This window comes from Platichthys flesus, chromosome 1 (genome assembly GCF_949316205.1).
Source record: "Platichthys flesus chromosome 1, fPlaFle2.1, whole genome shotgun sequence".
NCBI classification, from domain to species: domain Eukaryota; kingdom Metazoa; phylum Chordata; class Actinopteri; order Pleuronectiformes; family Pleuronectidae; genus Platichthys; species Platichthys flesus.
In genome coordinates this window covers 4352783-4380443 of record NC_084945.1, presented here as the reverse complement: position 1 = coordinate 4380443, position 27661 = coordinate 4352783, and the positions used below count along the sequence as shown (strand labels likewise).

Sequence of the window (27661 nt, the reverse complement as noted above, 5' to 3'; positions counted from 1 at the left end):
GCTATGAAACGACACACAGCTCTTTCTTAAAACACCTCTGTGTGTGATCACACTAAAAGCAAAACGACTGATCAGCCAAACAACACGAACTTTAAATCAACTTCAACATGATGCACACTACAGGTGAAGCATGTGTCCAGCAGGGATTTATTAAAGTAACATAATGTTGAGTTTTACATCACACATCCACACCAGACTGTCAATGACTGAGCTGTTTGCACAATTCACAACTCATCATGATAATGAATATGTTGTTATTCCACAGTGGTTTAACAGTTGCCTCACTAATTAAATATGTCAAATGCATGATTTTTTGCATTTGTTCTTCTTTAAGTTGAGGGTTGAAACTATAGACGTATAATTACAGCTTCAATTTGTTTTGTCATTAAATTACTTGTGTGGGCGATGGACAATAGAAAATAAGTTTTGCATGATTCAAGCATTTCAAGCGTATCAAGTAAATTCACCATCAGAAATGTTAAATAATTAAACAAAAGAGTAGCTCATTAAATTTCTGTCAATCAACTAATCAATAAAGAGACTTTTCTAATTATCTCTACTGATGGTAACACAGGTGAGGCCAAACTTCCAGTATGATCCTCTGCACAAAACCCTGATTTGTATTCTTGTAGATAATATTACACATTCAAGAATTGGCTTTGTTTTTATCCTTTGAAACGGGTTTACATTTATAACAGGTGTAACGTTTCTATAATATTTAAAGCTGAAAATTGGCCCTAATCCACCAGGACCAGTGCTGCTCTGGTTCCTGCCTCCTCCCATCTGATAGTTTCCTAAGAATTCCGGAACTGGCAACGAGCAGACAGATGCATTTGACCCACATCAAGGGCAATCAGCGAGACCTCCCCCCCCCGACTTCCAAGCATCACTCAGGGGGAACACAAGAGGACGAGTTAGAGGCAGGAGGCGGCTGAGGTGCAGGATTTGGAATTGGATGACGGATGTGACTTGATTACTGGTTAACTATCCTGCTGGTGCACCAATCCCGTCTGGATGAGAAAACCGCTGGCGCCCCGGACCATCAATCTGGAGAAGGCCCAGACTATTTGAAACTATTGTTTGGTTCCAGGCCGGCTGACAGTTCCTGGGCTCCGCTCTCCGACTGAACTTCGGAGTGGTCTTCCAGGCTCTTACTCCCTCAGCGATTTGCCACCTCTTTAATAAAATCCCCCATCAAGCTGTTCATCAGACGTGTTACTGCTCGCTCGGTGTGTTGTGGCAGCCGCACCTGACACAGCGTTCTGCTTCCAACACAAACCCGTCGGCCACAGTTAAAAAGCAATGCGATGCAAAGATGGGAGTCAAACATGCACAGAGGTTTTTTCACAGATGCCTCCTTCTCCTCGGTGTTATAGAGGAACAGTCTCCTTAAATCCAATGAGGTATTAAATGGTAAATGGTTTTGTATTTAAATAGCGCTTTTCTAGTCTTGATAACCACTCCAAGCGCTTTACAGTACAGTTCTACATTCACCCACACAGTGCATCTATGGGGGGGCCATTCGGGGTTCAGCATCTTGCCCAAGGACACATCGGCATGCAGATGGGTCAGACTGGGGATCAAACTGCCGACCTTCAGGTTGAAGGACGACCACTCTACCACTCAGCCACAGCCGCCCACTCAGATTTTTTGTTTTTGTTGTACATTGTCAGCTCATAATGACGAGTTTAAACCACAACCTTTACTGAGGAGCACAAGAAATAATAATGTGGCATTTATCGTGATAATTGACAACATGGACTTAATATGATTAATCGCCCAGATCAGATCATCTATAAAGGATGATCTGATATGGCTCTTCCAGAAAATAACTTTTTCTGTTGTCACTGCACGGTCATCAAAAAGCCATTTTCATAAGTCCTCGTTTTGAACAAGCTGTGTTACAATCACGACTTAGACAAACAGGTCTGAGAATGACACACTTCATAAACATTCTTCTCTATGTTGAGATACAATAACCTCACATCTTTCCCCAGAAGCCTACCTTCCACCGCAAGTAGCGCGTCTCCATCCCTCCCTTCTTACAAATCTTATCAAATGTGCATTTTACAAGCTCGGGAAAGCATCACTGTCTCTGGTGGATATCTGTTTCAGTGTTTTGTCTCTGATGTTGTTGCTAGTTTTCCACAAATCATCCTCAGGCAAAGAACCAACCCACACACAAATGGTAGGATTGTGATTTTCTACACACTTACACACAAGCCGCGAGCAGTTTCTTTTGTCTGACTTGACCTCGAGAGCAGAGTGAACATTGCTGTAGCAGGTAATTGAGTTTACAGGCAGTACACGCTGGACGTTCACTTATTGATTTCTTATAATCCGGCAAATATTTTGAAAGAAAAAGATGCTTTCGGGCTAAAATGGAACTGGATTGTATTGATTAAGCTTCATAGTATACTGCCAAAGTTAGTTGGGCCCAGAGAAACAGAAAGTGTATTAGGAACTGCCAGTTTAACCTAGTATAATGTATATATAGAAATGAGAGTAGTATAGTAGTAGATTAGGTTTTGCACATATTACGATTTGCATCTGAAGCATAATGAAGTAATTAAGATGAGACAACTACAAACATAGAAAATATGAGCATAGATAAGGAGGCTGATATTTCCCATTGATCCCAGTGACACCGATGAGGCAAAAACAACCCCTTCTCTCTGCTGGTTCTTTATCCAGGCAGGAAATATTATAATGTAAAGAAAGTATAAACTGACTTAAGCAGCTCTCAGCCACAGGATCAAACAGAATCCAGTGATGGCGAGGTTAATGACAGGTTGTCTGAACGGTGGAAGTGTAGCTTTAATGTGCAGCTGTGTGTGTCTGTGTGTTGCTGTGTCAGTCGCTCTGTGTGTTTGCAGGGACTCGTGGTACCTGTACAAAGAACTAACGTATCAAAGTGTTGTTGCGGCTAAGAGAACATTGTGTTTCATTAATGCATTTATTGTGCCGCTGCAGCCAGACAAGGCTTTTACCAGCAGAGCACTCATCAGGTCCTCCAGGGCTGAAGTACAGTGTTATTCTAACCTGCTGGAAAATACAAGTTTAATATTTAGCACAGATTATCGTGACAAGAGGGAGACATTGTTTGTGCAATAGTTTGGTTTTCATTTAAACTGGTGCATTACAATATAATGTCTAACTCATATTCCAGGGTAGGGCTTTAACTTTATGTTCCTAATTCAAACAATCATTATAACATAGGTGGAAAGTTACAAAGAAATGTAAAGCTGTATGTTGCTCAAAGTTTTTGCATAACAAGTTCATATTTGTCATCCCAACTTGTTGCACGTTTAAAAATACATACGACCTCACGTTGTGTTGATCACGTTAAAAACACTGATTGTTAAAGTTTTAGAAACAGGCAAGTTTTTTCCGCTTCTTTCAAAGTTTGAGATGTTCTGGATCAAGTGGATCACAGATATTAGTTTTTTATGTTAATATGTGGTCTCAGTGTCGGTAGCGGATCAAACTGCACCACTGACTCCTGAAATAGACTTGGAAGCGAGGGGGGTAATTTCGCAGCTCCTGGATCAGAAGTTGGAATTCTCCTTGTTTCTGGCAGCTTCTCGGGATTGGATGGACCCAATGTTCTCTTTGTCTTTTCATTCATAAGGGAGAGAACCTCAAAATCACCCAAACTGCTCGACTCCATTTTATACCCTGATATGAATTTTGGGAACTAATGATATAATAAAATGCATAGGACTCAGAGTACAAGGTCACAAGGCTCAACTGTTAGCTGTCCACCCAGGTGAGGCAGAAGAGGAGGCACCACAGACGAGTGGAGCAACGTGGAGTGTCTGACTGGGTGCACTGGTATTCAGATAAACACTAACGAATTGCCTGTCATGCCGAATTTGTCCGAACTTGATTTTCGGAAGAAGTGACAGCCCGGTAGGACTCGCTGCCCGGTGGTGATTAAGTATCTGCAGCTTGTCTCCTCAGCGGGGCCTCCTGGGAGTCTGCACAGCTACAGAAAGACCCCCCCCCCCCCCCCCGGTCTGATTAAAGTGCTGACGTGGGTCGGTCTGATGAGCGAGATGACAGAACGGCGGCGTGCTGATGGAGGCATTCAGGTCGGAGGGACAACCTTGGTTTTGGCATGTAAACAGCCACATGTCGCCTCCACCTTCAACATACACAGATTTAACCCAGCGTTCATGGAAAAGCTATTCCACTGAAAACATGCAATCATATCCAAATATACGCTTTAATCATAACTATGTTCAGCAGAGAAAAAATCCATCAGAAGTGACAAACTGACAGGAGGAAAACAACCGTTGAACGAGTTGATGAATCACACGTTTGAGGCAAAGATCCTCGACTGAATCTGCAGGGATTTCATGTCGAATTCATAAATGGGCTTATTAGCATATTAAGTGCAAATTTTAAACCCTAATCTGGAGGCCATTAACACAGCTTTTCATTAACCATGCTACATTATGTCACAATGGCGGGGAAATTATCAATCATGCCTCCAAATACCACCAATCTGAAAAAAGAGGGGCCGTGGTTAATGGAGGTCCTCACCCCTGGTTGATAAGAACGAGACACGAACATCTGTGGCCTGGCTCCGCAGCAACAGGAAGATGAATCCAACCCTCACTCTTATCCACTGACTGTGTTTGAGACTTTCCTTCATGAGACAAACCTCGTCTGAGAGCAACTTTCACTGAGGAGCTGGGTGGTAATTGCAGAATATTGGACCAGGGCTATTTACAGTCACATGAGCGCAGGAGGAAATTAGGCTTTTCCTGAATCCATTGTGTTTCTGCACAGAGGGAGCAGGAGTGAGGAGGCATGGCTCATCGTCCTCTAACAGTCTGATTTTAAACAAAATCAAGTTGAGGACAATCTTAAAACGGACTATCATAGAGCTGCGTATTGTCATTGTGATACGACAACCAGACAGATGCAGTGCAGAGAATTAAATAAAGGAAAAATACACACAGGCGATTCGGGGTGGTAGGGGAACCTAACTCAAAGAGTACATAACAATCCAGTGTTAAGGGTTTTGTTTGTGTGAATCTCTGAAGTTCTTCTCTCTGGGAGCACTTTGGAATTTCTTATTTCCCTCTGGAGAAGACTTCCCAACGTTTAGCCCTAATGAAACACGAGAGAAACACCACCTGTGTGTGTGTGTGTGCGTGTGTGAGTGTGTGTGGTTGCTCTTTTCAGTCAGGAACAGTAATGAAGTATACTTTGAAGTACAAATACACCGGCTGCTCTCAGGCAGACAGTTTCATCAGCACAGGGCCCAGCACCCTTTTCAGGGGAATAACTCGGGCTTCCATTTTTGTGCTATTTCAGTGAAACTGTCAATCACGACGTGTGTTGCCGTGCTCCCTGGTACCAGGCCTCTCCAGCGCTGCCATCTGTTTACAGGCTCGACACGCTGGATCCTCTCTCTGCTTGACCCCGACTCAGAACTCGTTTATGCATCGAAAACGAGTCAATCTCCCCCGTGTTGTACTCCATCGGCTCAGTGTCGTGAGCAGGGCTGCGGTGGAAGTCTTTCAAAAATTGCTGGTGTCTGAAGAATAAAATGCAACCTGATTATTTTAGATTGGGGGGGCACATCGCCCTGAGGCCTTGGACAGTTTGAAATGGGCTCATCATCCAATTCTCAAATCTCCTGCAATAGCCCTGACACGTCCATGAATATTTGATGGCATTAAAAAAAAATCTTCCAGCAAAACACTAATGAAAAATTGAAATTTCAGTTTGCATTTCCATAACAGTGAGGTAGAATATGGGCATCATATGCTGCTGTCTTTAATTGGGCGTGAAAAAGGATTAAAGTGATTTATTTCTAAATGGAAAGATTATGGTCAGGCTTATTTTCTGGATTGGAGTATAAACCCACACATCGTACTTTATTACTTATATAATATTACTTGAGGTGTTCAAAGTGTTTCGCCGGCTGACAGACGTTACACTTCACGTTAACATTCTGCTTTCAGAGTTTTATTCGTCCATGGACATTTCAGCTGCATATTGTACTCAACCCTTCCAATGCGTTGTTTGTAGCCTTGAGGGCTAATGAACATCTCTGGAGTAATTCATTACACAAATTGCAGAGCTGATCATGCATATAAATATAAAAGCTCACATTGTGAACATATGGAAAACATGACAGCTCCCCAAAAGATGAAGTCAAATGATCTTTATTGCCCCCTGGTGGCGAGGTGCAGCGGAGGTCGTAAACCCTTCCTTCTCCATGTTAGTGGATGGGAAATGGAGCAAACTTAAAAGTCAAATTTTAAGAAGTTCTTATCACACTGATGTTTGTTCAACTGAGATCTTGTTTTCACAGATACACACCTCACTCACGGATGTCAAAATTGCAAGACGGCAGCACATATAATATGTATGTATATTCTGGCATATCTTTGGTTTAATGTACATTTGCACATTTTTAGGAGGAAGAGGAAACCTGTTCTTCACATACATCAATATATGAATTTAGCCTTTTCCCGGCCTTTCATACCTGATCACTATATTTCTTGTCATATTACTGCCACAAACTTTCAGTGAAATAGACTGGACCTGCAGTAGAAATACATATTGTAATGTATACCACAATGCTCCACGGAGTACCTTTACCTTAAAGTCAAAATACTTTGAAATAACAATTCTTCATGTAGCCTTGTCATGTGGTTTGCTTGCAAAACGTTAACTCCATAAATCTATCAAGATTTCAAATTCCTGTTGTACATATGTAGCTATTTCCCTTTCAATGTAGTGATGTATCTACTATTTGAATCAGGAACGGTGTACTTGAAAATTGTGCTTAAGAAGAAACATGTAAGTAAATGTATGGTACTATAATATTCACCTGCACTGAGCCTTCTGCATGAATTGAATACACATCACAGGTTGATGTGTTGGCTCCTGTGATCAGACAATGCTTTTTTAGAAAAAATTAAAGCTGTTAAAATATTCCCATGTTGAACGCTCCAAACCCACTTTAAGGCACAGCTACTTTGATGATCCCAGGATGACAAAAAGGATTACACAACAATAACACTCACTTTGCATAACGCAGCTCTTGGCAGTGCTGTGCAGGGGGACGGGCAGAGGTCACCTTCTCCACAGTCTGAGTGGATCTTTGCCCAAAGGGCCGGGCATGTACAGTAACAACATCTGGTATTTTAATCCTGTCTGGGACCTTTGCTGCATGTCACGCCCCCTGTCTCCCAGATTTCTGTCTCTTTCTGCTGGGAACTGCATAATAGAGCAGAAATACCATAAAATGGTCTTTAAAGGGCGCTTACCCACCAGTGCTGCAGGGGTCTGAGGCCATGAATCTCCCAATGTGAATTATTATGTATTTTATTTGCAAGTCCACTTGGCTCGGGTGGCAGACAATCATTAACAGATTAGGTAGAGTGTTTAATTCTGCAGGAATTTAATCAAAACAAAGAATGATAGAACACCACTGCATCTTCTTCATAACATTTATCAAACTAAGTCTTATGGGTGAATCGATGTATGTGTGGGCAGATGTTTCCCTCAGCACACAGTGGAGACAAAGGTAAAGCAAGTGTCCTTTCAATTTATAGACAGGAGGAAAACGTCCTTGTGTCTCTTGAACCAGTGCTTCATACATGAGCATGAACGGCCCAGCCATTTCGCAGTGGGGGGGGCCATTTAAGGGTTCATCAGATGTTTTACCTTGCAGCTGTTCTGTGGTTAATTCAATATATCTTTGGAAAATGTCTTTGTATTCAATTCGATGGGTTCAGAGGACGAACCCAGTGGGAATCAGACGGATAACAACGGCTGCAAGACATAATGATCCAGAGTAGAACATGCGTCTCCCGCCAAGCAAAACATAGAACTAAAATATAGAAGATCAATTCAAAGAAAATCTGAAACAGCCCAGACTCATACTTACTGACAAGGCCAAACAATCCTACACATGGGAAGGAAAAAATAAATGAGGTCTGATAACCTCAATCGTGAAACACAGTCAGAAGAAAGGTAAAGAATCCTGGATCTGCTGAATAAGGGGTTCTGCCCCGGCTCCATCCCTCCACCAGTTCTGTTGTATTTACGCTGTGGCGACAGGTTGTTTGTGTTTTCTGTTCAGTCACATATTTTTCATTCTGGTCAAGATTAAGCAAACAAAAACTAATATGACTGAGTTAAGGTTTACAAACTAGAATCAGTCCATTGGACCTTCTATCCTGCTTATGCTGCATCTTTCTTAAAAATATCAAACTAATATATAAGAACTAAATAAGATGATGATGTTTGTAATTAACTAGGGACCATTTAAGCTGTTGGCTAACCTCAGAGTCATCTGGTTGAGACTTCAATTCTCTGTCCTATCAATCGTGGCTTAAACATCAGAATTCCCTCATCCGAATCACCAGTGAGTTTCAAAAGGTAGCACCAAGTCGAGCCTGTTTCCACACCCTGTTCAAAGCTTATCCATCCTCTTCAATGACATTAATTAACCGAGCAAAGACTGGCAGCAGCTAATCCGTTGCACTTGGTCTGTTGGGAGGAGGAAATGAGAGGCGGCGAGAGGATGTGTGATAAAAGGAAAAAGGAAAGGTCACAATGCATCTTGAAAAACAGCAGAGGAATAAGTTCACAGGGGCTCGTTTTCATGGCAAACCAGGAGAAATGAATGTATTTGTCTTAATAGAATAGAAACTGACAGGTAAGTATAGTACGGAGCACTGTAACATGAGGGTGACATGTAAGGTGATGTAAGACAGTGAGAACATGATTCATTTATGATTTTGATTCAGGTCAGTGTTCATAAATAGTAATTTGACCGTTTCATTGGAATTGCTGAATGTTTCCTAGCGTCATTGATCTCCAGGCTCCACAGAAAACTGAAACTGAAGGCAGATGTTGGCTCAGTAAATTTTAGGGTCAGGGTAATTTTATTAATCTGTCATGTGACATTGTTTAAAGGAGACAGTCAAGGTTTTCATGCTCTAATCTTCAGAAAACACATCAATTTCCTCCTTTCCTGTCCATTGCTGCAGCTCCTCTTTTCAGCCTCTGTCTGAAACACTCGATTTAAGCTGCTGTCTCTTTAAGACCCCCTCCCCCTCCCCCTCCCTGTAAAGCCCAGTCTGCTTTGATTGGTCAGCTGACTCACTGTGATGTAATCTGTCAACAACTTCTGTCTTTTACATGAACATAAAACTTACATAATACAGAACAAAACAAAATAACACATGTACGAAATAAATACAAATCACAACTTTTTTTTAAAGTAGTTATAACCAATACTTTGGATATAGCGTGTAGTTTTTTTTTGTAGTATCAAATCAAGTATCGATAATTGTGGATATGAACAGTTGAATTAATTTATCTTAAATTGTCATGCAGTTGTATTTGGAGCTGGAACCAATTCCCCGGTATAAAATACTAGGGGAGTAGTTTCTCAACTTCGAGCTATAACCTCATTCCAACCAGTGTCAGTGCAGTGAGTTAAATATCATGTGTAAGACATGACATTTGGAATATTGAGCACACATGCTGCCGGCAACGCTGTGAATCAGCAACAATCACGTTTTATCGCAATGGAATTGATTTGAACTGTCATCTCACTTCGGAGACCCGTCTACAATGTACAGTAATAAATGTGACTTATGTTTGATGGGCTCCATTTTTTCTCCCAAATTGGACAAATGGAGGAAGAAGTGCATGCTGGGCACGAGAGACAATTCCATCACAGACATGTCTCTAATGATGTCTCATCTGCATTTTTTCAATTTGAACGGGGCCCAAAATAGATCACCGGCCGGGCTTTGTGGGAATGAGTCACGTTTAACGGAAGCGAGACAATCACTTCTCTGAGGTTTACGTGTCTGTTTTAGCAATGTCTCATTTATACGTTTAACAAAACCCCCATTGTTATAATTGAAAGATAATTTCCTTTTGAACCAAATAAGCTTTGGATTCGTTAATTTACTTTATTTTGGTTTATTTTTGAAAACAGAGTACCTTGTTTATTTTGGGTTGATTTGTTTTTAAATGGATCTGGAGGTAAGTGCTCCGGTAGGAACTTTAAATGAATAGAATTACAAAATAAAACAATTAACAACGATGCTAATATTAACAATAAGGATAAAAACAATGAATCAATCAGCACAGCGGAGAAATCTTTACATTTATCAAAACGAAAGATATTTGATTGATTCATTGCTAATGAAAACAATCATCAATTGCAGCCCTGAATAATAACTCGTTAGTGTTACTTGTCTCAAAACGTTTTAGTGATGGTTGTTTCTTCCATCCATAACGTTTGATAGTTTTTAGTTTTTAATTAATAATGTTAGCATTATTAACACTATAATCCTGATATTGTTAGGAATATTATCTATGAAACGGTATAAACTGTGTTACATCTGATTAATTTTGAACACGTTTGTATCAAAAAAACAAACTAAAAGTCATTATATCCTCCCTTGTATCGAATCATATCAAATTAAAAGACTCCCATTGGGATAATTAGAAATCTAAAGGACTCTGCTTGTTGCTGGCGACTAATCCCCTCTTCTGTTGCTGCATCTCATTTGCATAATACAGGCGTGCTATTTGAATATGTCATGTGCAATCTGAGGCACCATGAGCACACAGCTACTCTCTCCACGGAGCCGCCCGGCCTGCTGAAAGCCGGGACGGGGTCCTGGCCCTCCACTTCAGATGTCGGCTGAGCCACTGACGACGCTGAGGCTTTTTATTGCCGAGCAGCCAAGGCCGTTAACATTTGGATAAATGCAGCCGCAAGACTGGAGAGAATAAGCCGATGCCCGTTATGAAAGTGAGAGAGATAATGGCTACAGCTTGCAGTGTGTTGGGAGGTCAGAACGTCTTGTTTGTCACAGTGGATTTTGAATTCTTCTCTCAACATGGCTCACGCTGTAAGCTCCTCACACTGTTTCCACTTCTGCACAAAGGCAGAGCAGGGAGAGCTGGCTCGGGCTTGACCCTCCCTCCCCTGCTCCATCCCTCCCTCCCTCCCCTCAATCCCTCCATCCCTGCCTCCATCCCTCTCGGCTCTCACGTCTCTTCATGTGACTGTCAAAGTCAGCGGAGAATCTCTTATTCTCGTTGCTCTGGATCTTCAGTCCATTCATGACCTTTAAGATTAAAGATAAGGCACAAAGTGTTAGCTTCACCTCAACACTCCCTTTTGCCTTGTGTTTCTTGCTTGTCGGTTTCTTGCTCGTTGGCTTTTTTGATTAAATATTTAGCATTGACAGATCTTCAAAGTGGCCTGATGTGCAGATGAGGCATTATGATGGGATAAATCAATCCAGAGAAAAAGGGGCTCGGCTGATGGAGAAAGCTGTGATAGAATGATAAAACAACACAGGACGGCACATTCGCCTCTGGCAAGAGAACAACATCACACACATTCCAGCAGATTTGATGTTGTTGTTGTTGATCTGTTGTGTAATTAAGCATAAATCAGTCGTTCCTGCCAGATTCACACAATCAAGCATCATCAAAGCTCTTATCAGTGGATTCAGTGCCCAACATTCCTCATTCGGCCCGTGCTCATAACAGGAAGTCTGCTGAAACAGAGGAGCCTCTACAGAACAGGCGGAACAATCGATTCCAGGTTTACCCCAGAGACGCACAGTCAAATGTTTCTTTACTTTTGCTGTCATAACTGAATCAGGCTCCAAGTTTGTATGTGAGCAGATATAATTCACACAACTAAAATGAACCTGCACGACAAAGAAGATATTCGCCAAATACCTGGGTTGTTTGCTTTAGCTATTCAGTCTGATGAGAAATACAATTAAATATCGTGAAGGAAAATCCCGCATATAGAGTTTGTCATGTGCAGATACTCCTGGGGTTTTATTAATCACTTTATAGATTTGATATTGCAAATTGCACTGAATTATAAATGATATCCTTTAAATATTGTTTTGTTATATGTTGCTAAGCTATAACTGTCAACGTCCACTATAATAATTCATGGAAGGCACCAGGCGACACTCGAACTCTTCTCTCGTTGGTAACGTGACAACTGCTCGTTGTGTCTTTATTAATTCCATTCGTTGAGCTTGTCATCTTAATTAATGTTGTCTCTTAATTTGCATACCAGATAACCAGTTAGTCAGAGTTGTCAATAAGTCTCTCCCCACTTGCTTTCCCCCACTGTGACAAGACTTAACACTGAATTACCTTGCCACTCTGAAAACCCACATATCTGAATGACATATTAATTATCATTATGAGTATAACACGCAGCAGTCATGTCACGTGACGCTTGGAGCACAACACTAGCTCACAACCTATTTTCAGGTAGTAAATTCATTAATATAAGTTGATGAAGTTAATGTAAACTTTTCGACATTAAAGACAATTAACCTTTGTAGTGGCAAAGATAGAAATTGAAACGTGTAGTTTGAACAATATCACATCTGGTTTAGAAATGAATGATGGTGTCACAAACACAATAACCCTGCTTCCCACCCACACCATGCTTTTACAGAGATTGCAGATGAAACCCATCCGATTCAAGCCTTTCAAAGACAATACATCATGTATTTGATCTTTGCAGATATGCACCGATATGAAAACAAATATTAAGCAATGCAGGAAAAAGCTTTGGTTGTTGATTTAATTAGTATTTTACAATGATTTTACAAAAATATTAACTATGCAGAAAAGATGTGTTTATATTTTAGGTTAAATCATTTGATTTATATTTCATTAATTGTAAATTTCATAGTTAACTGAAAAATGTCAGGGCTAAATTGCATTTATTTGTGATAAGGGATTGCATGTATATAAATTATTGATATCACCATCCGTCTATATCAGTTGGGAACTATTGACAGGATAAAAGTCAGCAAAATATAATGATAATAAACTGTATATTCATTCCAATGGCAACAAATAATTCCAAATAAATAACCAACATCCAATGAGTGAGACATTTGAGGAAATGTTTCTCTTTACGTGCTCCTCTCCTCAGAGCTGAAACTGAATGTGTTGGAAACACCACAGTGAAAACTGTTCACAACAACAGTGACACACATGTTGATGAAATCTCAAGAAACACTGTTACACTGTGATTTCTGCAGGGATCAAAACATAAATTCGAAGTCCAGGACCATTTTCCGGCCGAGGGACTGTAAAACTATTCCCCGCTCTGCGCTAAGCCGATCGACTTCTCTCCAAAGAGCGAGAGCGGAGCGTTGCCAGCTCGCCAGTGCTGCAATTTGTAAGGGAGCCTCAGCGGAGGGTGGCAAATAGAAAGACGGCGAACAAAACAACATTCATGATTAATCCTTATTTAAATGACATTGTTTTGTTCAGCTGGTGGCAGAGTTTAGCAGAATAAAGGGGAAAACACTGAGTAACATAGAACAGAGTTGTCCAAGTGGAAGTGTCCAGGTCCATGTTGAGCCGTGGGACGGTGCAGCACTGCTATTATCTGCCCCTGTAGCCTGTCAGTGATAGAGGAATGTGTTCTGCTACGTCCCGAGCATCCAAAGCAAAGGATGATTAAGAGAAGGAATTGGATCATGAGGAAGGCTGACGGGATGGGAGGGGGTGGGCTTTATAGTCCTAACAAAGAAAGTTTAGGGATGTTTTTCCTTTAACTTTTAACGTAGAACATGTAACTTAAGCCACCAGGGGTCTCTCTATCAAAACAATAACCAAAGACCTAGTTTGATGATGCCTTGAAGCAGCATGGCATCATGGGAGTTTTTGTCTTTACCGCCATTACCGGTGCAAATCTACCTGACACAACTCGGGCACAAAATCAGGAAGTAATGCAGACTGGTGAAAAGGAAATGAATAATCCTGATGCATAACAAGTGCCCAATACAAACACTGGAAATTATGCAATTAAAAGGGGACCAACATGAAACGTCCTGTGTCCTTGAATAAAATCTGGGATCTCTCTTGGTTTAAACTATCTAGATATCTTCTTTTCAGTCAGGATCATGCTTGTCTTAATTCAACCATCTATTGAAACAAATGGAGAACCAGTGGAGTTTGGACCTGATGGCGAAGCAGCTTGAGAAACCAAACACGGAGCAGTGTGCAGAAATCAGCCTTAACGAGACTGAACCCATAGCAAGACACTGAGGACCACTTTAAACTTTTCACTCTTGTTAAGACTCTGAACTAGAAAGTTGGAGGCACAGCTTCCCAGCAGCTGCAGTGTGAGGCAGCAGCAGGAATCAGTGATGAAGCACTCATATTCAAATGGTCCGTCATGATGCCAGTATATGGCTGATTACAGCTGGGTCACGGCAAGTCTGATTTTGATTTTTGATGAGCAGTAAAATGCTGCTGTCCTGCCCCAAGTCGACAGTAGAATGCAATCACCCAAATAGCACCAGTACTTTCTGAAATACTTCAGAAAAACTTCAGGCTTCCACAAAGGAACATTTAACGTCCTTCTTCATTTCTAATGTAGGTGACTGACAGGATTCCGGAAAAATTGCCGGCATAATAGCAACGATGGAAACCAGTAATATATTTATGTAACGAGTATGGAGCTACTTTGGACGTTTCAAAATCGAGCAGCCTCTCTACAGATGCTCATCACAGGTTAAATCACCCAATGATGACCCATCAGCTCAAGTATGTGTGTTGTGGCCAGAACTATTGTCAATTGATGGACCGCATCAGAAGCCATTAGGCCGATTCATGTTCATACTTGTTCTCAGTTTCCTTAATGGAACCGACTTGCAGCCGAGCAACCTGCTCAGCACTGTGGACAACAAAGCACAGCTCGTCTTTTAGAGGTTGAACTCTACCAGCCAGTACAAATGGGTGGATCACAGGTTTTTCACTCTCCAGCTCTTATTTGAGGCCAAAATGGTGATAATGGAGCTTGTTCAAATAAAAAACGTTCATTTAGATGTCAGTGTTTCTTTATGACTTTGAGCGCACCACAGCGGATGGTATCCTGGTATTCGTCCGTACACAGACTCACACACTGAGCCACGTTGATTCAAGTAGCATCAAATAGTTTTTCACCAAAAGATGCTTTATAATGCGTGACGGCACGGGGCACACAATGGTTTTCACTTTCAAAACAGATCTCGTAATTGCAGATGGATGGTCTCCTCAGACGAGAGGTTGTGTGGCCCTCATTGGCTGAGGTAAGTACATTTTGTTGTTCTGCATGTAATTTGCATGACTTTACATACAGTCCACACAAAGAAGACCTAAAACATGAATGAGAAGCAAAGTTGACGAAAATAGACTCTTTTCTTTTTACGCCACTCGAGTGTCAAAGACAACAGACGACTAACACAGTCGCACACTTCTCCGACTAATTCACAGCAGAGTGCATCACAACATGGAATTTGCAAACTCTTGGTCGCCACCGGCTTCTTAAAGAGACCCTCTAATGAGCGTGAGCACAGGTGTTCATATTCGTTTTATTAATTAAGTAAGAGACATCTGAAGCAGACTGCTCGCGTTAAAACAAGAAAACCATCCAAATGATGAGGCCCCTCGGGGGAGGAACCGCTTCCAGAACGAGACAGCAGGTTGGACGACAACGCGTGTGTCAGGGGGAAGCTGTTGATACATTACTCACACGTGTAACCGTATGTTTAACCTTCTTTTGTCCATCCTCTATCACAAACACACACACACACACACACACACAGACACACACACAGCTGGAGCGTTTCTCTCCATCTCTCCATCTGCGGTCGAATCTACGTTATCGAGCGATCTGTTTCCGTTTGTTAATCATTTGTGCAAATGTGCGTTGCATCTGATCACCGGGTGTGAGAGTGGGGGAGAAAAGGGGATTATGCCTCATTGCTGTGAAGCAAGTACCCAGTGAAAAGAGATGTTAATGAGGGACAGTTGGGAGAGGAGAAATTCAGCTGCTAATCTCCAGTGTTGAATTTTGCATGAAATCATGTTTAAATATGTCAGGGGATGGATTTCACAGCTAAATCCAGCATCAGGCCTTCAATGTGCCGTGCTCGGGGGCTGGCTCTTAATGTAAATGTATAATATCGCCTTTGTATTAATTCCTTCAAGTGGGTAGGGGGGGGGGGAACAGTGATGCCAAAACCCTTAATTATTGAGTATAATGGGAGAAAAAAGTAAAACTCATGTAATGAGAAACACCCTTGGGGGGGGGGGGGGTCTGACAAGAGCATCTCTGGAAACTATACTGGGACGGTTTGCTCAGCCTCCTTTTGGGCTCACTGGAACGTGTATGATGAACAACATGCATGGAAGTGTGTTCATTCATTTCATTGATGGACCCCAGTGAGGTGCAGGGCTGCACACATCGAGGGAGCTGACAAAAGGGAGTTCACAGCGACCCAAGGTGAGCTCTTCAGAGCCTCGTTCTACCAGATAGAATGAATAAAACCTGATTTATTCCACAGTGGAGGGAAAAAAATCTCAAGGCAGAATTCTGCAGGGAGGTGATGAACTTCCCTTTGGGCTTCTTGGTCAAAGTATATATTTCCCATGTTATATGAACATTTCTGATCAGATTAAAAGGGATATTTATAGATATAGAGATATACAATATTAATTGCCACTAGATTCCGCACTAGTACATCACATGTCAGACCAAAACAATAACAATTCTCAGCAAGGTTTTGTTTATATAGGGCACGGGTGTGACGAGGGGCCGGTAAGGACAGAACCTGAACACACAATCAGAAGCAAGATACCCTGCAGTGAACACGAGAACCAACAAGAAACCATCCAGCTAGCTACCCTGCAAACTGGTGCAGACTGGTGCAGACTGGGACAGTGTAGAAGCAACCATTTTGATGATTTGATTATTAAAAATCTGTTATTAAAACTTGCCTGCTGAGCACATTCAGTGGGCCTGCATGACAGCTAGTTAGCATGAAATTAGCATAGCATAGCCGAGCCGTACTGTGCTGTGTGTGGCCCAGTCAGGTGACAGGTGTGTCACAGCTCGGAGTGAACACTTTAATTGTTTCCTCATTGTGGGAACTGCTGGGTTTCTGTTTAATGTCTAAGGTCACAACCCTAATATGTAAAGTGCCTTGAGATAGAATATGTTAGGATTTGGTGAAATACAAATGAATAATACATCTGTGGGTTTCCATCACTGCACATTAGAGCTCGAGCCATCTTGATTTAAAAATATATAAAGGGCCATTAGTTTCCTAGGAAGAGACTCATATGAACTGTTCACTGGTTGGTTGTTTTGTTTGTTGAAAGGATGACGCAAAAAACAATGATAACAACAATTTTCCACGAAATTCAGTTTAAGGATTGCAAGTACGTGAAAGAAGAAGCAACTGCATTTTCCACTGATTCAGCAAAGTGGGCGGGATGCTCAATGCAATATTTCACCCTTTCCCCAGAGAATAATTCATGGATCTTATTGAAAAATGCACATCAGGCATATTTAGAGGACTGATGTCTATGACTGTGAGCAATTTGGTGCAGCCTGATTGAATTTAAAGGGGACTGCCGAGCCTCGGAGGAGATCTGCACTCTACCGAGTACCCTTCTGGTTATTGGCTTCTTAATTAATGTGTTGAATCTTGTGTATATTTAACCCTTGAAGTAAAAGCAGACATCTACACCGAAGACAAAAACAATTAAACGTGTCAATAATGATTGAATACCTCTCCCCCGGTGTGAGAGGTTCCATCATAATGAACGAGGCAGAGTTGCATTAATCAGGCAGATCCAGCCGCCATGTTGCTGTTGACCAGCCGTGTTCACAGAGGCTGTGCTGTCTGCACATGCCGACACGTCAGCAGAGGTCGTTTGTCATTTCTTGAAGAGAACAGGGAACTTATTCACTCGCATCTCAAAGTGCAGATTCATTTAAACGTATCGTTGGGCTCTGAGGAGCTTCTGTTTGATATTTTTCTCACATTAGTGATTTAATCATTTTGATAACTTTCTTTTATTTTAAATCTTGCCTCTAACCCTCAGTGTTGATCTCATCCTGCTTAAGTAGGTGTGTCTGTATCAATTTTAATCTTCTAGCAATATTAATAACTGATTCACCTGATTGCCTGCTGCCTACACACACGCACAAACACACACACACACACACACACACACACACACACACACACACACACAAGCCTCCTATGTGTTTGTGGTGTCTCACAAACTGTCAGTGAGAGATGGTTGAACACGTTTGTGAAATGTTCACAGTCCCCAGAGAGAAGCAGTGGCAACAATGGATCCGTCAAAGGTAACTTGAGTCGAGTGAGAGAGATGACATGAAATGATTGATAACGTGAAATACAGTGTTTCCTGTTGTAATTTCAGATTCAATGTATTATACATGTAATCATCTGTAGCTGGGTTAGGCTACGTTGTTGTCTTATTACTTACTCATTACTCACTCAGTTTTAGCGTTTACGTGCTTTTGCTTGATTCGTCCGTGTCTTTATATAATTTATATTATTATTGGTGCTGTTGTGTCTTTATCCATGTCTTCTTAGCCCATGTAGGTATGTCATTGATCTATTAGTTATGTATGCCAAGTGTATGCACTTTAGTTTTTTTATACATGTGTCAATGTGTTATTTATGTATTTACCATCCGCCTACCAGAGACTATATAAACTGCTTTCACAGCTAAATCTGGTACATTTACATGTTGGACTAAAGCCAACATGTTTATTCATGTGTCTATATAAACCAACAGATTATTACTATAATAACAGTAATTTTTCTTCTTGACTCTATTTACTGATGAAGACTATAAAATGCTGATGAAAGACAAACTCTCTAAAATGTGTTTAACACAGACATGTCACATAACCAGAAGTTACTGGCCGGTCAGAGTAACCAGCGTCAGTCCCAGTCTCTCACGGTCGACATTCACTGAACAATAAGAATTCATCCTGAGCACGTCAGACCGTGTTTGTCCTGTTTGCCTCTTAAGAGTGTAACATCGAAGACAACTGAGGAATTAACTTCTAGATGTTTATCTTTTAAGAAAAGTTAACTTCCCTCAGTGTGATTATTTGTTTCATCCCGGCCCCTCAACCCTCCATGTTATCCTCATGCTCTTGGACAGGATTAGACACGCACTGCTACTTTGGAATTAATTTACAAAAAAGGCGGTAAACATCTATTGTATATTTTAAGCTCATGCCAAAAAGTTGACTCACGGCAAATTACCCTCAGAATAAAGACAAACACGTGAAATATAGATTAGTGCTAGCTATGTGCCTGTCAGCTATGTGCATCTTGGCAAATAATGTAGATCCTCAGTGTTTTGGATTTAGACACAAAAGCACTTGTAGAGAAAAATGTTCTAGTTAAATGACAAAAGCTTGGAGGCGGGAAGACGTGAGGCCTCCATGCATTAACAAAAGTCCTTGTTTTCAGATGGAAGACGCAATAGTGTGTGTACGCCGACAAATATACAGAACAAGCCATTTTAAAAAGAATCCAGTATTCCATCGAACGCATTATTCTGTCCCTGCTCGTGTTGCCTCAGCAAATCTGATGAAAACACATGTCAGGGGTTACAGAAGAATCTGGAACTTTGGTGTTACAACCTCAACAAACCGTGCCAGTGATTCCCATGCAGTGTGAGACTTCTTCCAGGTGTACAAAGAAAAGAGGAGCAAAGGTGAGAAGTGGCCAGAGGGCGTGTGCTTTCATCCACCTGGATGAAGACGGCTTACTGGTGGCAGGAAGCCGGCCAGAGGAGCATGTAAGTCCGGGCACGCCATCACAAATGAAATCTCCCCCCCCGGTAGGACACGGCGCTGACCTTGTTCGGATGTGCGGCATTCCAAGTTCTAAAATAAGTAACATGACATTAAGACTAAGCAAGTTTAACTAAGTACAAAGGCCTTGAAACTCCAGCTGAATGTGAAGAGGGGCAGATTCCAGAGTCTTTTATATAACATGAGACTTACATTATATGGGCCTTTACCAGAAATATTAAGTTTAATATGAAAATATAGAAACATAAAAGGTTTCAAACTTCTTCTTTTACATATGAAGAACGTAGAAGAACCAGCTCACAACAAAAATGTGTCCGGTGTTCAGAACCTGTCTGAAAGCAGCTCAAGTGTCTGGTTTTATCCAACCAACAGTTCTAAACCCAAAAGGTATTTAGCTCGATCACATGGGGAATTAAGAAAAACAGCCTATTTCTTACATTTAAAGCCTGAAACTAGAAGTATTTGTTTTGTCACTCAAGTGATTCCTCAGCTATTGGAGCTCTAAGAGAGAATAAGGAAGAAACAACAAGACCAACAAACATCGTATTGGTCTTGGCGGCATTAAAGGAAAGATTAGTGTAATTACTTACTCATCTTAAAACCCCAGACAAGCTGGATATCTTATTAACTATCAGAGTAATGTTAACAGGTAAATATTTTTCTCCTTCTCATTTCCTCCCTTATTATAGGACAGGGTTGAAGATTAATGGCAGAATCTAATTGGTGCCCTTTCGCTGCATTCCTGCTCATCTTGTATTATCAGTTCTAATTTTCTACTTCTTGGACGGAGCCATCTGCTTCTCAGTCTCCAAGAAAATCACCTCAGAGCCAAACTGAAGCCCTAATTTGCTTTATTTTTTGATTTCTCTTAATGCCCGAGTTATGCTCAGCTGAGAGCAAAACATTTGAGTTTAGCCAGTTTATTAGATACCTCCAGATAAAATGAAATCCTTACAACAGGATTATAATAAATCCTCCTCCTTTGAAAGTTGTAATGTTCAGTTGTGTGGAGGGTTGGGATTGAAAGTCCGCTCTTGACCCCAGTCTCAACTTTTAGTTCAACAAGTAATAAAGAGAAGTCCAGGAAACTTGAAAATCTCCCCCCTGAACTTCAATAACCGAGGATGAGGCAGAGATTTGATTTGATGGTCACTTTGAGAGCTGCAGTTTGTGGAGCTTCTAAATGGTGTTGTGTTGTCTTTCAAGTATATGTCCAGTATATTTATATCACTACACCTCATGGAAATCCTTTTTGTCGAGTGTGTTTGCCAAACAATACATATACAATTAAATATTGACAAATTAAAACCATGCTTATGTTTACAATAAGCACTATTACAGCTTAGTGTGTTAGAATTAGCTAATTAGCACAAAGTCAGCTGATGATAATGTTGTGAAAAAAAGATTGGTGTTAGATTAAAAGTTATGAGATCTAATTAAGTTGTAATTATTAACCATGATAGCAACATGTATGTCATTTACAAATGTCATGGCGGTCTCTTGAGTAGAAGTTAACCCAAGTTATCTTGATCGCCCCCTTGTGGCTGGTTGAAGTAAGGGTCATAACCCTTCCCACTCCATGTCAGCAGATGGGACATGAACCAGACTAAAAATTCAAGTTAAAGTAAAAAGTGTTCATGTTTCAGATGAGTCAAAGGTCATGATTGACAGGTGAGGCTGACTCATGATTGGACCTCAACACCACGATCACACCTGCCCTGACCTCGGTGTCAAATTATGGTCAAAGCACAAGATGGCAGCATCTTTGTCTGAGTATTTGAGTGCATTTTTGTACAGTGGAATTAGACACCTGTTGTCCATCTTCATATGCAGTATGTGGTAAAAACTACATGTGCCTCTCATAGAACTTCTAAAACAACCCCCCCCCCCCCCCCCCCCCCCCCCCCCGCCCCTCGCAGTGGATCGACCCTCATCCCCCGGGGACCATGACAGTCTTTAGGAAATGTCACAGCAATCTCTCCAGTATCAGGTGAAATATTCAAGTGTGTTGGACTGAGAGTCAAACTGACATGTCTAGAGACAAGCTGCTACGGCACGAGAAGATGTTGCATGTATTTCTAAAATAATAATTAAGATTGACATGAAACAGATGGTGACAGGCCTCAGGCTTTTTATCCCTGAAACAACTCAGATTCACCTGCAGTGAAGCAAAGAGATTTCACAGCATATCTGGAATGTGCTGGATATTGATTTTCCAGCTCTGTGCTTGTGTGTGCACTGCTGATGCCCCCCCTTCTTTTCCCCATTCGAGCCACTGGCCTTCAGGTCTTTCTGATTGCCCACAATGCAGTGCAAATGGCTACATCAGGAACAGAGAAGCCGGTGCAGGCTTGTTTAGCACGGCCGATGTAAAACCGTGAGGATCTCAGTTGTGTATCTGTCTTCTTTCATCAGCAATCACTTGTGAGATTAGTGTGTTGGCCAAAAGCTCTATTGACCAACTCTTACCTTTAAACGTGGATTCAGCTGAGATGGGAGTTGTTTGCTCTGCCTCTCCTTCTCTCCAGCCCTTTGTAGGTGTTTCTCTAACTCAATGTTCTCCTTTCATTTATAAAAACCCAGATGAATAAAAGAAAAGCATGAAACACATGCATTCAGTCGGTTCTCACGTAGCCGGAGTCATAAATGTTTTAGGGCTCGAGTAAAGGACCATTTCCAGCATCGATTTGTCTGCCAAATATTTTCTGCATTATTTGCTTTTTCAATAAAATGTCAGAAGGCGAGGAAGATGTCTTTAGATGTCTTATTATGTCCACTTAAATATTAAATATTCTGTTCACTAACACAGAAGACCAAGAACGTTTGTAAATCATACAGCTTGTAGCTCATACATAGAAAACCAGAGAAAATAACATCACAACTGTAAACTCCTCTAATTCTACGATAAAGTGTTTATAGTAAACATGTAATCATCTGGAGCTGGGGTTAGGCCACGTTGTTGTTTTACCACTCATTTGACTAATTGTTGTTTTGTTTTAGCCTTTATGTGCTTTTGCTTGATTCACCTGTGTCTTTATATAATTGTACTAATTATTGGTATTGTTGTGCATTTCATGTGCTACGTGTCTTTATCCATGTTGTCTTAAGCCATGTAGTTATGTAATGGATCTATTAGTTATGTACTAAAGCAAACATGTTTATTCATGTTTCCATTCAAACATGAATAATTCTCTTCTTAGATAAATAATCACAAATATGAACATTTGAAAGGCTGCAGCTCAGGATGTTCTTTTGGTATTTCTGCTATAAATGATACAATAATTGATCCTGAACAACTATTTTGTTTCTAAACTGTTGAAAAATACACTAACTGACTAACTGAATAGTATTTTCACCCAATGGCAGTGAAATTCCATTGAAATCAGTACCATCATTAGTATTAATACTAATATTGATATCAGTAGAAGCAGTATTAGTGATTGTTGAGGTTGGAGGATCTTAATTCACTCCATTCATGTGACAGCTCTACACTGCCTCACTCACTATATTAATATGAAGCCTGACAGAAGTGTTTCCAGTTCGACCATGAAGAGTCAGATTAAACTGTGAAATTGAAAGAAACGAGCCAAATTCAACTGGATTGAAAACACAAATTAAACCATTGATGCATTGAACCGGCAGGTTGAGGTGATACTGTACATCGAGGATGTTCTGTGTCGCTTCCCTCCTGAGCTGCAGGCTCCTCCCACTCATCACACTGAATAGCATGTACGCAGCTGTCATATGTCAGAGTGCAACAGCCCCACAGAGATCAGGGAATGAAGGAGTCACATGTTTGAGTTATATGAGAAAGTATACAACTCTCGTAAACATGTCTCCGGTCAAAGTGCCTGCGCTGCATCGCTCTAATGGGATGAGCCTCACAACCAACCAATCTACATTATTTGTAGTTCGTTCAAGCTACCACATATTCATTAGCTAAATGAGGCTCAAACACTCGAGTGCAAAGTGCAAATGGTGTTTTCATGTCAGTGACAGGCTGACGACTCACAGCACGGCTACATTTTGCTAAATTAAATCCGAAGGCCAAGTGAAGTCTTTCAAAAAGAAGGACAATAAACCTGCTCCGCTTGACCTCCGGACTCCATCTGTCACGATCACAGCTTTTGCCGGAACCTGTGGGCTTTTCTCCTTTTTATGACTGTTGTCTTTGGGCAGTAATCTTTCTTAACAGCCAGTGTGACATTGCATGAATTCCACCCACGTTGCCCAAATCCCTCAAAATGATTTGCCATTAACCTTGAAATGGCTCCTTGGATGACAGTGGAAGCTCGGAGCAATTTTCCCGCTCGCTGCTTGATGAGAAAGCAAATGGCCGAGAGTCGTGCATTTGTCAGCATGCAAGGACAAATTGCAGACGTGGGTTATGCATGAATCAGAATATTAGTTCAAAAGACACCAACAACATGTTATCGTCAGATTCCACCTGATATATATTTAAGTTAGTGACAAAGGTTTTTGTTTCACCTCTGAAGAAAACCACAGAGGACATTATGTGACTGTTTCAGGATGAAGTAAATTCATCTTCATTCTTTGAAATACCCCTGAATATACATCTCATGTTTCTAAAAGATGCTCCTCTCCTTAGAAAATCCAACCCTGTAAAAGCGATGTGCTGGAGAGTTCCCCTGAAGGTCAGTCTCTGTGAGTCAGGAGATGGTCTGACCTTCACAGCTCCCACCCGATCGATACAGAAATCTAATCAACCGACGTTAGCCGGGTTCAAAACCAAATTACGTCAGAAGAAGAGAGCCTAGGATTTGTAGGCAAACTGTTACAACTGAGCAGAATGTTAAGTATAATTCCATTAATTGGCCGGCACGTCAATGTTTGATATATCTGCTGTACTCTCCAACAACAATTTGCGGGGGGGGGGGGGTGGGTTCACGGTTATTAGGTTAGTAATGCATCAAGTTAGCCGTAAAAAAAATGCACATGGATCCAAAACTGCTACATCAACAGTTCCATACAAATTTGATTAGATATTTACAGCTCAGATTAAAAAGGTTTATTTGTGTGTGTGCTGCAGCTCACAGTTTGTGTTCATCAGCTAGTCTGTTGTGTAGCGTTCCAGATCCCGCTGGCGACAAGCACCATCGGTTGTGTGCATCCTGTCATAAACTGCAGTCATGTTCCTGCCCCTGGAATTGATGTCACTTCCATGCAAGTTAATCACAATTTGTCAAACCGACTCCAGGGCTTGAAGGCTGAATATAACGAAAGATAGCAGGGCGTAAAATTTAACAACGGTGTGTTGCCTCACCAAATGGCAATTTAATGACGTGACTAATTTTGCAGTAATTCATGTTTTTGTCATATACTGGCAACGCAATCGTAACTGAAGCGAAATAACTGGGTTGAGAGAGATTTGTCACGTAAACCCACCCTGACGTTTTTAAAAATACTTAAAAATATGTAATTAGCTCCATTAAGGAGGTTGTGTGTTCATTTCAGTTTGTGTCTCTAACTGCAGATTTTATTGAAAAGTGGCGGAGGGGGTGGGGTCATGACCCAAGGAAGAACCCATCTTCCAAAAGGTGCTGGAAAGACGCACTCTCTTAACACAACTCTTACTTATAATCAGTATTTTATTTTGAGAAGATTTTTCAGATGGTGCAATATGAGCGATTTAATTACAAATTAAAATTGTGTGACCAACGAGGATGTCCCTTGTTTAGTAATGTGCACTCAGTGCAAAGTAATTATCTTTTAAATTGAATCCATTTGCTTTTGAGGGGGTTCGAGAGTCGACTTATTAGGACAAACATTACGTTCTCGTGATCAGCAGTTTGAAGTAATTTCTAAAAAAAGAATAAACCCCTCAAGGCTGCAAAGAGCAAATCATGAAATGAATGAAGAGAATAAAACCTTTAAAAACTCAAACCCACCAGTTTCATAAATGCATTATTATCACTTTAGAAAAAAACCGTCAGTCCAGCAGCGAGGGAAGATAGCAGCTCAGCTTCGGTGAGATTCCCTCCTGTGAAAAATCTGCTTCCTTGCCTGTGGCAGATTGATTTGCAGGATTGGCCGAGTGAGGATGGCGAACAGTTCACCTTGGTAATGCAGTTCTTAGGTGAGTGTTTAGGTTGATAGAGGATCAGACTTGGTATTCACAGCTGGCCGCATGGGCACGCATGATAAGGTGGCGTGTGTGCATGAGTTACCGATGTGAGGCGGAGCTCGTTCAGGACCTCGCCTCGCTCGGCCCGTCGGCTTTACACGGCTCCGACGTTCACACGAATCTGCCTGTGACCGGGGGAGCGAGCCGCACACTTGGTATGTTCATCACATTCGAGGCATCTTGTCTTTCTCATCAGCTTCCCAAAGCAGTCGCTCTATCAAGTATCTCCTTCGCTGCATCTCTGCAGCTCCTTGAACAGGACTCCTCTATTAAGAGATTGTCACTCCAGGGTTCTTAACTTGGCTCAAGCATGTGATTTCATTGGAGTCAGGGAGAGAGTCAACGCACTATCAAACAGTCAAAGCACATTTCAAGCGGCGCTGAGCATCTGATCAGTTATCCGGAGAGTGCAGCTTCAAAACTTCCACCTGAAGCAGAGACACACTTTCCCTGTGAAGAAGCAGCACGGACGTGGCCATTTTAAATCTAAAAGGCCATTTAATGTATTTGCTGCTGGACAATTTTTCCTTTTCACAGCTCATATCTCCATTGACTGCTTCTTGCCACATGCTCAGAGCAGCCACTGCCCACTTCACGATTCCTTCCCCCACTTTCCCCCTGCAGGGTTCTTCTTTGAAGTCACTGCACTTCATGTCTTGACCGGGGGTCCCAGTTTGATCTTGTGCTACAGAGGTGAAGTGGACCTGCTTCACTTTGTTTCCTCCTTTCTTAGTTTGTGGATTATTGCATTGCATTCTTTAGTTTGTTGATACAAGGTCACTTATATAAAATCTGTAGAAATCACATCTGTAGCCCCAGATGTTTTAAGAGAAAAAAAGGTAATTGAATGATGTTTCACCATTTCCCCTAGCATTGATAACAATTTAAAATAAATAAATATATAGACCTATTATACACAAGCGGCAACAAATCAATTAGATGATTGACAGAAAATGTATCCACCATTATCTGGATAATTCATTTAAAGTTTACGCCTCCGTTAACTCTCAATTAACTGGCAGATCAACGATAAGGGAATTATCTACATTATTATTATATCAGCCATTTGATACCCAGTCCTCGTTATGAACAAGGACACATTGCAAGAGGCTGCGGGTCTGAGGAGAACGTAGAGATTTTTCTGATAGAAGTGTTTTCTATGTCCACCTAATGCTAATGAAGAAACAGCCTAACTCAGAGTTCTGGGACACCTTTGCATTCAGTGTTTGTTTTGACTGAAACTTTTCTTCACAGAGATTATGCAAAACAGAATTAGTCTACAGTGAGACACGTTTAGCACAGATTTGTTTTGAATGAGAACATTGGACCAATCGTGACAGAGATAACCGATCCCGACACATTTAATAGCTTCGGCAATGAAACACTGCCAATGCTTATAAACAGGACGGTGTGTCAACCCAAAGATTTGAAACTGCTCCTCCGACTCTCAATTCCTCACCCAGAGTGTGACGAGAGGAAAAACCTGAGTTCAACCTGTGTTTAATGGCACAATGAGAGTATCTTGGAGCTCCATTAAACTATAATGAGTCTGAGATGTCATTCATTTTTTAGAAGGGACTCTTAAATATCATTCATCTTTAGGAGCGGAGCCGACTAATGGCTCGTAGATAGGAGAGGACGTGGAGGAGAATAGCATCGGAAGGAAATGCTTCATGCAGGGATGTCAAAATCTGTGTAGGTTTGTTCCAGGATCCATCATCGACACATAATGCAAAATATAATGTCAGTTCTATTTTGTAAAATGGAATACAAGTTGTCCCAAAGAGAAACGAAAACACAATCAGATGATGATC

At 41.2% G+C, this 27661-nt stretch overlaps 1 protein-coding gene across 1 annotated transcript in view; it reads right to left on the bottom strand.

Moving 5' to 3' along the window:
• The window catches only part of luzp2 (leucine zipper protein 2), a 140004-nt gene that overhangs the window by 82623 nt on the left and 29720 nt on the right, over window positions 1-27661 (bottom strand). The gene's annotated exons all lie outside the window — the stretch shown is intronic.